A 14,358-nucleotide genomic window follows, 5' to 3' on the forward strand; every position below is an offset into this window, starting at 1 on the left:
GTTTTAATTTACATTTCTCTAACTGCTAGAGATGTTAAACGTCTTTTCATGTATTTGTTGGCCATTCATATTTTTTCTTCTGTGAAGTGCCTGTTCGGATCCTTTGCCCATTTATTGATTCTTTTTTTTTTTTTTTTTTTTTTTTTGGTGTTAAGTTTTTTGAGTTCTTTATATATATTGGAGATTAATGCTCTATCTGATTTGCAGGTGGCAAAGATTTTTTCCATTCTGTAGGCTCTCTCTTCATGTTATTATTTCCCTGACTGAGAAGCTTTTTAATTAGATATCATCCCATTCATTGAGTCTTAATTTTACTCCTTGTGCTTCAGATATCTTGTTGAGGAATTTGGTACCTAAGTTGACATGATAGAGATTTGGGCCTACTTTTTCTCCTAGTAGGTGCAGGTTATCTGCTCTAATGACTAGGTCTTTGATCCACTTTGAGTTGTGTTTTATGCAGGGTGAGAGATAGGAGTTTAATTTCACTTGGCTACATTTGTATTTCCAGTTTTCCCAGCACCATTTGTTGAAGAAGCTATCTTTTCTCCAATGCATGTTTATGGGAACTTTGGGTGACATAACTGCATTTATATGGGTTTGTCTGTGATCTTCTATTCCATTGGTCTTCATGTCTGTTTTGCTGCCAATACCATACCATTTTTGTTACTATAGCTCTGTGGTATAATTTAAGGTCTGGTAGTGTTATGCCTCCTGCTTCAAATTTTTTGCTGAGGGTTGTTTGGCTATTCTGGGTCTCTTATTTTTCCAAATGAATTTCATGACTGGGTTTTCTATTTATATGAAAATGTCATTGGAATTTTAATAAGAATTGCATTAAATCTGTATAATGCTTTTCATAGTATGGCCATTTTGACAGATTTAATTCTGCCTATCCAAGAACATGGGAGATCTTTCCATCTTCTAAGGTCTTCTTCAATTTATTCCTTTAGTGTTATGTAGTTATCATTGCAGGGGTCTTTCACCTCTTTTGTTAGGTTGAGTCTCAATTTTTTTTTTTTTTTTTTTTTTTTTTTGAGGCTATTGTGAATGTCATAGCTTTCCTAATTTCTCTTTCAGTTGATTTATCACTGATGAATAGGGATGTAGTCGATTTATGGCTGTTAATGTTACATACTGCATCTCTTCTGAATTCATTTATGAATTCTAGAAGGTTTTTGGTGGAGTATTTTTGGTCTTCTATTATACAGAATCATGTCATTGGCAATCATTGGCAAATAGAGAGTTTGAGTTCTTCTTTACCTCTTTGCACACCTTCAATTTCTTTCTTCTGTTTAATTGCTCTGGCTAGAGTTTCCAGGACTATGTTGAATAGAAGTGGTGACAGAGGGTGTCCTTATCTTGTTTCAGTTTTTATAGGAAATGCTTTCAATTTTTCTCCATTCTGAATGATGTTGGTCATGGATTTAACATATATAGCTTTTACAATGTCGAGGTATGTTCTTACTACATCTAGTTTTTCTAGGGTTTTGAACATGAATGGATACTCCATTTTGTCAATTTTTTTTTTGCATCACTTAAGATAAACATGTGGTTCTTGATTTTAAGTCTATTGATGTGCCAAATTACACTTATTGATTTGTGTATGTAGCACCAACCTTGAATACTTGGGATGAACCCCACTTGATCACATTGCACTGTCTTTTAAATATGTTTTTGTATGTGATTTATTAAGTATTTTATTAAGAATGTTTGCATCTATGTTTGACAGGGCTTTGGGTTTGAGGTTTTCTTTTCTTGATATGTCATTTTCTGTTTTTGATATCAGGGTAATACTAGCTTCATAGAATAAGTTTTGAAGTGTTCCTCATTTTCTATTTCAAGGGATAATTGAGGACGATAGGTGTTACTTCTCTGTTAAAGATAGGTTAGAATTTGGTTGAGAATCCTCGGGTTCAGACAATCTATCCAGTGGTAAGAAAGGTGTGCTAAAGTCACCCAGTATTACTGTGTTGTGGTCTATTTGATTGTTTGAGGCATATGTATTTACAAGTGTTATGTCTTGTTGATATATAATTCCCTTAAGCAATATGAAATGTCCTTCTGTGTCCCTTTTGATTAACTTTGGCTTGAAGTCCACTTTATCTGGTATGAGGATAGAAACTCATGCTTATTTATGAGATCCATGTGAATGATATGTTTTTTCCTATACTTTTACCTTCAACCTGTGGATGTCTTTGTCTATAAGGCAAGTCTCTTGGAGACAGCATATTGTTGGGTCTTGATTTTTAATCCAGTCTGCCAGTCTGTGTCTTCTGATTGATGAGTTTTGGCCATTTACAATAAAAGTTATTAAAAATGTTCTTTATTCCCTGTCATTTTGATTTATTTCTGGTTTTTAATTTGAATTATTTTCTCCTTTGATTGCTGTTTTTCTCATGCAGTTCCTCCCTTCTTTTTCACTTTTATTTTTCTTCTTCATGAAATATTTTATTGAGTATATTTTATAGAGTAGGCTTTCTAGTTGGCATCTTTTAACTTTTGTTTATCATGGAAAGTTTAAATTTCATTGTCAGTCCTGAAGCTTAACTTTGCTGTTATAGTATTCTTGGTTGGCATTCATTTTCTTTCAAAGCTTGGCATATATTTTTCCAAGACGTCATAGCTTTGAGGGTCTGGTTTGAGAAATTAGCTGAGATACAGATTGGTTTCCCTCTAATACTCACCAGTCATTTTTCTCTGGGAGACTTTAAAATTCTAAACTTATTCTGTGTTAGGCATTTTCATAATGTGATTTCATGTGGGTCTGTTATAATTTTGTATGTTTGGAGTCCTATAAGCTTCCTGTGTTTGATTTTCCATTTCATTCTTTAGGTCTGAGAAATTTTCTTATATTATTTCATTGGAAAGTTTGTGCATTCCTTTGGTTTGCATCTCTGAGTCTTCATTTATCTCAGTAAATCTTACATTTTTTTTCCCCATGGTATCCCATATTTATTGGAAGTTCTGTTCATGGTCAACTTTATTTTCAAGATCAGACCTTTTGTCTTCATTTCCTGAAACCCTATTTTTCCACTGCTCTAGCCTGTTGTTGATGCTCTTCATTGAATTTTTAATATGATTTATTGATTTCTTCATTTCAAGGTTTTTGTTTATAATTTTTTCAGAATATCTATCTCTTTTTTGAAGTTATCTTTTACTTCCTGTATTTTCTCTCTGATTTCACTTCTTACATTGTCCTTCACCTTGAAGATGAGTTTAACTATGTACATTCTAAACTACTTCTGTGACATTTCTTCCACTGTGGTGATGATAGGTTCTGTTATTGAAGTATCTTAATTTGTTTGGGGTGATTTGTTCCCTTGCTTTTTCGTGTCGCTTGTATATCTATCCATCTAAGAGTATGGATATAAGGCAGTATGTTTTCTACCCTATGGACTTACAGTGTCCCTAAAGGTTTCAAATGGTATTATTTGACTACCATTAAACCTCAGTGTTTAATGGTAGTCAAATAATAACAACAACCAAATGCAAACAATATATAGCATCAAACCAAATAGTTCCTGCTATGATGCCTACAATGTTGTCACAATGAACAAAAATGATATGATCAGTTATTACCTGCAATAAAAACAGTAAGCTTGCAAAAAGATTTACAATTTCAAATGGTGGACAGGGAGAGAACAGAAGTGATGTAGGATGTGATGATTATGAGTGAGGAAGAGAGAAGACAGAAGTAAAAAATTAGGGCAGAGTGAAAAAAAGAACAATAGGGATCAACTTTTAGGAGAAGAAAAGATAGAGCTCAAGGAAAACAGGTGAGCGAAAAAACGTGTACAAAGTAAAAATAAAAAATAAAAAATTGAAGTAAATGAATACAAAAGAAAACTAATATATACTAATCAAATATCCTAGTCCTCAAATAAACTGATCAATGAAAAATAACAGGCTTCAAAAATACTAAAAATGAGAAAAAAATCAAATATGAGTATGTATTAATGACCATGAAACATTAAGGCCACAATTAAACAGAGGAGAAAAAAGTTTGGGGAAAGATGCCCATGAAAAATTAAAGAATATTTTCTGCTGAAGTTCTAAATATTCTCAACTTCCCTTCTCCGCAGTGTTATGTGGGGTTGTCTGGAGTATGATGCTTGCTCCACCCTCAGGGTGTGGTTGTTTAGGGTGAGAGATATGATCCTGGAGGTGAAACCCTTGGAGGTGGGGTTTAGGCTTGGATAGGCTCTTCACTGAATGCCAATTGTTCTGGACACCCCAGGTCCAGCAGTTGCCAGTCCATACTGGAAAACTATGCCCCAAGGATCTCCCCTGGATTCCATTTGTGTGGTGGAGGAGCCAACACTTAGTCAATTACGTTACCTGTGTACCCCATGTTTCCTGGCGTTAGACTCCAAAGTCAATCTCTCCTGCCTCCCACTCACTCAAATTCCTAGCCAGGTTCATCCCAGCTGCAAGCAGTTGGATTGAAGTGGAATGGGGAGAGTCAGGTAGGTTTCCAGTTGTCCCCTGTGTAAACTTCTCTCCATGTATGAGTTTCTCCTGGTCACTTAGGCATACTCTTTGACATGCCATGTGGGCTTGCCAGGTCTGAATCTCAGGACCAAACTTGAGTTTTCTAGGAATTGGCTCCCCCAGCTGCTGACCCCCATGGCACAGCTGCAAAATGTTTCCTTCCTCTGTCCTCCACATGCATCTGGGAGGAATGGGGCTTCTTTCCCCCATGCGCAGCATGCCTTTCAATTTAGTTGGGCAGTGTCTTTGATCTCTAAACTCTTAAACTCTCCATACCCAATTACATCTCAGGCCTCCTAAAAAGGTGAGTACCTTTAATTTCCTTATCCCTCTGTTTTGCTTGTGGAGGGACCACTCTGTCTGGGGATTTCTTCCTTATTTTCCCCAATCTGCTTTGAATGTCCAGTAATAAATTCAAGTAAAGCCCCTCCCACCTTTTTTTTTTTGTTGTTGTTGTTGTTTTTCACTCACCCTGCTGAGAAGCTGCCTGTCTTCATTTTTGGTTTCACGTCATGGAGCAGTCAGGAAAGTGACCCACTCTATTATGCCATCTTGAAAAATCCCTGGGCATTTTTTTCTGTAGTCCAACCTTGTAACTTCTTTTTGGGCTTGAGTATCACAGTGGTCACAGCACTGAGCAGATTTAGTGTTGTTTGCTCAATCACCGAATTTTTGAAACTCACAAGCAGCTCTGACGACTGTGGTAGAAACTTACTTATCTGCCATACTGATTCATGGATTGTAGTCACTGAAGTTGGTTCTTGAACTTTAGAGTTCTATTAGCCATTCCTGTGTGTTCTGTGGTGACTCTTGCAGAAGTGGAAATTCTCGTGTGTGTGTGTGTGTGTGTGTGTGTGTGTGTGTGTGTGTGAGCATTCTTGTGATACTCTGAGACATGCCTAGAAACTCAGCTATTTTCCATACTGCAAGCTCTTTTGACACTTTAGAAAGCCCTGGATTCCCTGATAAAAGCTCCTTAAACATACAATGAATGATACATGTCTCCTACACCTGCGTCTGAGTACTATAATTATCTTGCACATATGTAGTGGAAATCTCTTACTTTTGTATTGGAGAAACAGAAAACATAAGAGATCATTATAACCATCTTTACCTGTTTTGACAATGTTCATAAACTAATGAGCTACTACACATTCCTCCTTTTAGGATTCATTAAACAGTTTAGGTGGAAGATTTTAAAAACTAACTTTTCCATCTTCTCTGTTCTAATTTTATTTCCTGGCATATATTCCTACACACACACACACACACACACACACACACACACAAACTCTATATGGTTAATTATATTATTGAAATTTTAAATTATTTTATCCAGAGCATGAGGAAAGAAAACAGCTCTGTTTTAACACAAATATAAATAGGTGATGAAATTTGACTGAGTATCAAAATAGAAAATAATTTCTATTAATCTTTAACTTGGAGAACTTCTCTAGGTTTCTATATGATTCTGAATTTGTAAGACCGGTCTCAACAGAGGTGCTCGGTTATCACACACATCAAAGCCTGGGACAGCTTGTGTAATATCCAGTCTGAATGTTGTTTAGTCCCAAGCTTGCCTTGGAAACCAGAGAAAGGAAGTTGGGAAAATGGATGGCACACTCAAAGGGATAATTGAAGAGAGTTTAATTAAAGGTTTAATTAAGATCAGAGTTAAGGAAACCAACATGAGATGGGGAAAGACTCAGGGACTAGCAATTTGAGAAGCCATTACTGCCTGTGGTTTAGATTGGGCAGCGAAGAGAGTTGTAAATGGATTGTGTGGGGAGTTTTAGCATGGAAGAGGGCATCTCTAGTGGGATCTGTTGCCAAAGGCGTAGAAGGTTGCTACTGCTGAACCAGCATGACAGCCTAGCTAACAAAAAGAAGTAAAAACAAATGTCTATAAAGTTCATCCTGCATAGGAAAGTACTAAGACTTTGTAGTAAAACATCTTGGATTCCATGTGACATAGTGTACATACCGGGCATGTGATTTAAATGTTCTAAGATTGCTTTCTCAGTTTTAAAATAATAATAATAAAGCCAAGATGCCATAGAAGTCAAAGAAAATAGCATATCTAAGAGTGATCTGAAAAATAAAAAGCACAATAAAATGCCACATTTTTAGACATTATTTTGTCATCATTGTTGTTATTACTTTCAGTGACACAGATTAATTTAGAAAAAAAATTGGAAAAAGCCACCTCACAACCATATGATTTTTCTGCAGGCCAGAATATATCATAGCTCAATCACTGCTGACTATCAACATTCAAACAACAGGAATACATGTAAGTCCAGTGAAGAAGCTTTCAGAGAGGAAATAAAATACTGTAGTCTTAAAGGAACTTCAGGAAACACAAATAAGAAGACTTCTTGATTTTGCTTTTAGTCACTATTTATAAAGTCTGGGAAAGATGGCCAGTCCCATGGTCATTAAATGCAAGGTATCAATATAGTTAACCTATCACCATCCCCACCTTGGGCATCCATGGCCAACTTTTCAGAGAAGAGAGGATATCAAAGTCCACAGATAACACTAGAATCTTCCTGAATACAAAATTCCAGGCAACCACTAACCACTGACTGGAAGTGGCACATGAGATTGATCATGTCCAGTCACTGGATATCTAACGAATGGGCAGTGGGTTCGTATTGGTCGAGTGCCTGGGTATTAGTTTGGTTGTCATGATTTTTAAAGGATTCCAACAAATTAGAGGAAGTTCATAAAAGAGCATTCAGCTTAGTCCTTATTCAGCAAAGGACCTGGTTTTGTTTTCCTGGAAAATGAGAGGACTTAGGAAAGGGTAAAAAATAAACTTTCTAAATATTTGGAAGGCTGTGTGCTAAAGAGGGGCAGCTAAGTTCATTATGACCTCAGAGGGGAGAACCAGAGCCAACAAGTAGAAGTGTCTCAGAGGCATGCATCCACTGTTTGGTGTTCAGAGCTAACCAATTATGAAATTATGATCTTCAAAAATTATGATCTTCAACTGGAACTGAGAGAATCTGTGTCAGGGATATCTTTAAATAAAACAATCCCTGATTTAGGCAAGGTGGGCAAGCTTGATAACTACTAATCGCTACTAACATCCATCCAAGGTGTGCATTTCTATGGTTCTAGGTCTTTCTGGATGTTCACTGGCACATCCCAGTACTTAGCTGGGAAGGAAAGTCACATTGATTCACTTGGGATCTTCAGATGGGTATGGAATTGGCAGAGTCCCATATAATCCATTTGCCAGCTTTGTTTTACAATGTGTCAGACAGAACTCCCCCAGCCAATATTTTTACCTAGAAAGGAAAGTCCATGATGCAGTAAATTATTGATGATTCTGCCAAAAAGGAATTTTACTCTTGGATCAAGTTTGGATTAAATGTAGTAAATCCAGGGCATTAGGGTTTTTTTTTTTTTTAATAATAAAAAAGTTCTGTCGATGTGTTTTAAAGGAATAAAATTCTCCCTTTTAAAGATTTGTTTGATGTAACACTTGAAAGTTGAGATGCAATCAATCATTTAACAATGTTTAATATTCTCTACCTTCTAGAAATACAATACAGTCAAGGTGCTGAGGTGTGAAAACTGGCCAAAGCTCAGTTCTCGTATTAGATGAAACCACTTTTGAAGTATCACTTTCTCATCCACATTTGACTTAGCCATTTCTTCAGTATATCACCTTTGTCCATCACTATTTATTTGAATTAAAAAACTTTACTTGATACTTGAATCTCTAAGTTCATTCAAGAGGACATGGTGTAATATCCACAAGAGAAGAAAAGGTTAGATTTCTCAATTTCTGTAATAAGATGACCTAGCAGCAAAATGAGATTAGATACTCCACATGGAATGACTCGATATTTATTTAAATCTAAGCAAACAAATATTTGCAATGCTAACACTTTTTTTTAGAGAAGTTTGACATTGATTCTGTCTTATTTATCTGTTTCTTCAACTCTCAGCACGGTCCCTGGTACATAATAGGGTGAACATGTGCAGAGGACATTGAATAAAATACTAAGGCGTCCTTTTTCAGAGTATTTAGCAAGTGACATTGTCCTGTTCATTGCCATGTTCTTATGTGTCTGTCTCCCATACTAACCTTTGAGCTCCTTGGCGGCCTCAGGGATTGAAACTTTATGTCACTGATTCCCAGTATCTAATTCAGTACCTAGCTGTCCCTTGTTTAATGTTTCTTAAACAAGCCATTTCCTTAGCAAGATGACATCCGTGCCCTAAAACAGGCCTTACTGAAAAACAGCACTGGTTAGTAAGAACAATGGTTCCAGAGTGACTGGGACCATCCCAAAGCAGCCTAAGTCAACTGTTTATTAGGCACATGATCTACAGAAAGACGTTTATTTATGAGCCTCAGTATCTTAACTTGGAAAATCATAAAAATATCCATTTAAATATGTGCCATTCAGCCAATTATCAAGAATACAAGCAAGAATAAATGTTGGTGAGGTTGTGGGGGAAAAGGTACACTCGTACATTGCTGGTGGGACTGCAAATTGGTGCAAGCATGATGGAAAGCAGAATGGAGATTCCTCAGTAAACTTGGAATGGAACCACCATTTGACCCAGTTATCCCACTCCTCAGTTTATATCCCAGGGACTTAAAATCAGCATACTACAGTGATGAGGTCACATGAATATTTATAGCAGCTCAATTCACAATAGCTAAATTATGGAACCAAACTAGATGCCCTTTAATAGATGAATGGATAAAGAAAATGTGGTATGTATACACAATGGAATATTACTCAGGCTTAAAGAAGAATAAAATTATGACATTTGCTGGTAAATGAATGGAGCCGGAGAATATCATGCTAAGCGAAAGAAGCCAATTCCAATGAACCAAAGGCTGAATGTTTGCTCTGATATACAGATGCTAATTCACAATAGGGGGCAGGGGTAGGAAAGAATAGATCTTTGGATTAGACAGAAGGAAGTGAAGGGAGGGGAGGGGTTATGGGAACAGGAAGGATAGAAAAATAAATCAGACATTATGACCCTATGTGCATGTATGATTACATGACTGGTGTGAATCTACATCATGTACAACCAGAAGAATGAGAACTTATACTCCATTTATGTATGATGTGTCAAAATGCATTCCACTGCTATGTATAACTAATTAGAACAAATTTTTAGAACTTCTTATATCCATAAAAAAATAAGTATGTGCCATTCATTTGTAAAGTAGTTTCACACTTAGATTAATCATGTGTACTGTTCATCTTTCTGGTTATACATAAATGTACTCCAGGTAAAAGTAATAAAACAATTAAAAACAAAATCTTTGGGATTAGGTTTCTTCATTTGAAATTCAGGTTCAAATTCATTAGGAAAGTGACCTTGTGAAGATTACTCACCACCTCTGTGCCTCAAGTTGCTGTTCCCTACACTAGCGATTTAGTAGTGTTACTTCACTGACTGTGTGGGAGTCAAGTTATGTGTTACCTGTGAGCTAATAGAACAGCATCTGGTACATAATGTACAGAAAACATAGCTGTGTTATTTCTGCAGCACTCCCTTTATCTCACACATAAAAGATTTAATAGAGTATCAATATGCATAACATTTAGCAATTCAAACCAGAAGTCTTTCATTCTGATCAAACTACAGTTTCTTATTTATACGATATTGGCCCATCTTATCTTTTTTTTTTAATTCTAAAATTTTATTTGTTCTAATTAGTTGCACATGACAGTAGACTGCATTTAGACATTTTGATAGATAATACATAAATCTCTCATTTTTCTGATTATACATATTGCAGGATCACATTGGTCATGCAGTCATTCACGTATGTGAGGTAAGAATGTCTGTTTCACTCTACTATCATTCCTTTCCCACTACCCCTTCCCCTCCCTTCACTCCCCTCTACCTAATATAAAGTAACTCTATTCTTCCCCATTCTGCCCCGCTTATTGTGAATTAGCTTCTGCATATCAGAGGAAACATTTGGTCTTTGGTTTGGCTTATTTCATTTTGCATGATATTCTCAAACTCCATCCATTTCCCAGCAAATGCCAGAAGTTCACTCTTCTTTAAAGCTGAGTAATATTCATGTGTTTGGGTGTGTGTGTGTGTGTGTGTGTATAAAATGTTATATATATATATCACATTTTCTTTATCCATTCATCTGTTGAAGGGCATCTAGTTTGGTTCCATAGTTTAGCTATGGTGAACTGAGCTGCTATGAACATTAATGTAGCTGCATCACTGTAGTATGCTGATTTTAAGTCCTTTGGGTATAAACCAAGGAGTGGGATAGCTGGGTCAAATGGTGGTTCCATTCCAAGTTTTCTGAGGAATCTCATCATTATTATCATGCCAAGCTGCACAGCTTAATTTTCAGTTCCTCTAGTACTATATAGTACTTTTCAAAATTGCTCAGTCTCAATGATAGACCCCTGTCAGTTAACTTTCTGTCATTATAACAAACTCCTGAGATAATAACTTTGAAAGAAAAAAAGGTTTATGTGGCTCTTGATTTCAGTCCATGATCAATTGGTCCCCCATTGCTTTGGGCCTGTGCTGGCACATCACAGCAGGAGGATGAGGTGGAGCTAACCACTAAACCTCATGGCTGGAAAGCAAAAGCAGAGTGAGAGGAAGGAACTGGGATCCCAGAATTCCTTTCAAGGCCATGTTCCCATTGACCTCACCTCTTAGTTTCTATCATTTCCCAATAAAATCAAGCTGGGGACCATGCCTTTAACACATGACCTTTGGGAGACATTCCAAATCCTAACTATAACACACCAGGAAGCCCAATCCCTCCATGGTAAAGCTGATTTCAGTTAATATCTCCTTCACCTTCCAAATCACCAACTCAGTATTTCAAAATCGTCTTCCCTCCTTATTCTCCCCAACAAGTTTTTATCTCAGAAGCTTAGTCTTTCTCCACAGTATTTTCCAGTTGTGACCCTTCTGCTCTAATCCCTGCTGTTGGTGTCCCCTTCAGACTCATCTCACCTTCCTTCTGGGCTTTTTCATCAAACTTCTGACTGCCTTTTTTTCTTTTGCAGATTTTAAAAATTTCTTTTATTTTTATAGACTGCATTTTGATTCATTGTACACAAATGGGGTACAACTTTTCATTTCTATGGTTGTACACAATGTAGAGTCACACCATTCACATAATCATACGTATACGTAGGATAATACTATTTCATTCTACCAACTTTCTGTCCTCCACCCCATTTTCCTTTACACCTTCCAAAGTTCCTTCATTCTTCTCTTCCCCCATCACCTCCCCCTTGTTATATATTGTCATGCACTTATCAGAGAAAACATTCAGCCTTTGGTTTTTTGGGCTTGGTCTATTTTACTTAGCATGATATTTTCCAACTTCATCCATTTACCAGCAAATGCCATAAGTTTATTCTTCTTTATGGCTGAGTAATATTCTATTGTGTATATATACCACAGTTTCTTTATCCATTCGTCAATTGAATCTTGGTTGGTTCCATAATCTAGCTATTGTGAATTGAGCTGCTGTGAACATTGATATGGCTGCATCACTGTAGTATGCTGATTTTAAGTCCTTTGGGTATAAACTGAAGAGTGGGATAGCTGGGTCAAATGGTGGTCAAGACCCCCATAGTGCAAGAAATAAAAGCAAGAATCAATAAATGGGATAGATTCAAACTAAAAAGTTTTTTTTTTCTCACCACAGGAAATGATCAATGTAAAAAGAGAACCTACAGAATGGGAGAAAATCTTTTCCACACACACATCAGATAGAGCACTTATCTCCAAAGTTTATAAAGAACTTAAAAAACTTTACACCCAAAATACAAAGAACCCAATCAATAAATGGGCTAAGGAAATGGGCAGATACTTTACAGAAGAAGATATACAGTTGAACAACAAATACATGAAAAAGTGCTCATCATCCCTAGTAATTAGAGAAATGCAAATTAAAACCACCCTAAGATTTCATCTAACTCCAGTTAGAATGGCTATTATCAGAAATGCAAGCAATAAGTGTTGGCATGGATTTGGGGGAAAAGGCACACTCATACATTGCTGGTGGAGTTGCAAATTGGTGCAGCCCCTCTGGAAAGCAGTATAGAGATTCCTCAGAAAGCTTGGAATGGACCACCATTTGACGTGGCTGACTGGCTCTTTAGCTTGCAGTCCTTCCATTCCATCCTCTACACTGTAGCCAGCCACATCTTCCCCAAAGCACTGTTCAAATACTTTCCTCAATACCATGTGCAGGCGCTATAGAATGCTATGATGTCAAGGTGAAACTGCAGCTTGACATTCGTAATTCCTTACATCTGTCTCTTTTTATCTCTCTAGGGTTTAATTTCCAATAAAAGATAGAAAGAAAAACATTGATATTTGTTTTAGAGCCTGTCTAAGCTACAGATGATGCTGAACACATTTGCATTTAAAATACCCTGTGATCCTGTCTGCTCCACTGGGTTCTTGGGTTTGCCCAGCACATTGCTTCCTGCAGATGTGGAAACTGCTGTAGGCCATTTTCTTTTCAGCACAGAAATGACACCAGACTTTACCTGTCAATGCACTTGTGGATCTCCTCTTGCCCTGATGGTCATTTTTATCAGTATTATCTGCCTTCAGACTCGGCCTCCATTTCCTGGTTGTGATCCAATAGATTAGTGATGGAATTTCATATTACACAAAGGGGTTTATAATCTGGCTTTCCCTTAAGGTACCCCTTTAGTAAAATGATCTGGACTGGCAAGTGGTACCTCTTTGAAGCTTCTGGGACATGGTTAAAGCCAGATATGCATTCAGTTTTCTAAACAAGTGCTGTGACATTCTTATCCTATTTCTTTTGATGACGAAACTGGGGCTTGGGACAGGTAAGGGTCTTGTGGAAGGGCACACAGATTCAGAGTTGAAATTCAAGTACATTCAGATTAAATCCCCTGTCCCTTCCCCACCCACAAGGTATATGCTTCTTGCTAATGTTCTGAGGTAGGGTACTAGGTTCCATGCACCTTCAGTACTAAGAAAAAAAAGTATTTGGTTAGATGTGCTGGTGAAAATTGTTTTCTTTACTGTTCGATTTCTAAACCTTCCAAACCTTCCTTCTCAGACCACAGCAGAAACTCTCATCCTGCACTGTGAAGGCAATAGGACATGTAGAAAGAGAAAGTTTCATGGACCAGACCAGGCAAGTCATGGTGTACTAACTTGTGTGTGCTAACTTGATGGTCCTGGAAAGTCATGGTGTACTAACTTGTGTGTGCTAACTTGATGGCCCTGAGCAAGGTCTTGACTTCCGGGAGGCATATATCTCCTGTAGAATGTGAGCGTACTATGTCTTCCTTCACCAGGTGGTAGGGAGTGGAAAGTGTATGTTAAGCACCCAGAATATAAACACTGTTCACTCACCATCTTTTCCATCTCCCAAATGACTATATCTTTCTACTGCCAATAAAGAATATTTTAAAAAGAAAGCGCTTCTTCTGCCTACCTAATTTTAAATCTTTGAATCACATTCTTGCAAAGAAGAATGAATTCGGTTTTGTTTAGGGATTGCAAACTTCATGTAAGATGCCATCCACTGGGAAGAGTAGTGATCAAATCAGAGACCAATCTAATTCCTCTTCATGGATTCATTATACAGAGAAGGCCAGAGCCCACTAGCAGCCAAAACCTTGAGTAGAAGCACAATTTCAGCAACTACTCTGTCTTGCCACACAATTCCAACCTCAGTGCTATTCAACCTCACTTGGGGAGAATTGAAATAGAAATATGAGTTATATAAGTGAGGCTCTCCAACCTAGTTTACAGTCTTTTCCAGGAATGTCTTTATACTGTCATGGAAAAAATATTGAGCTGCTACTTTGACCTTAACAGTGTGTGTGGCAG

The sequence above is a fragment of the Sciurus vulgaris genome (assembly GCF_902686455.1).
Source record: "Sciurus vulgaris genome assembly, chromosome: 1".
NCBI classification, from domain to species: Eukaryota; Metazoa; Chordata; class Mammalia; order Rodentia; family Sciuridae; genus Sciurus; species Sciurus vulgaris.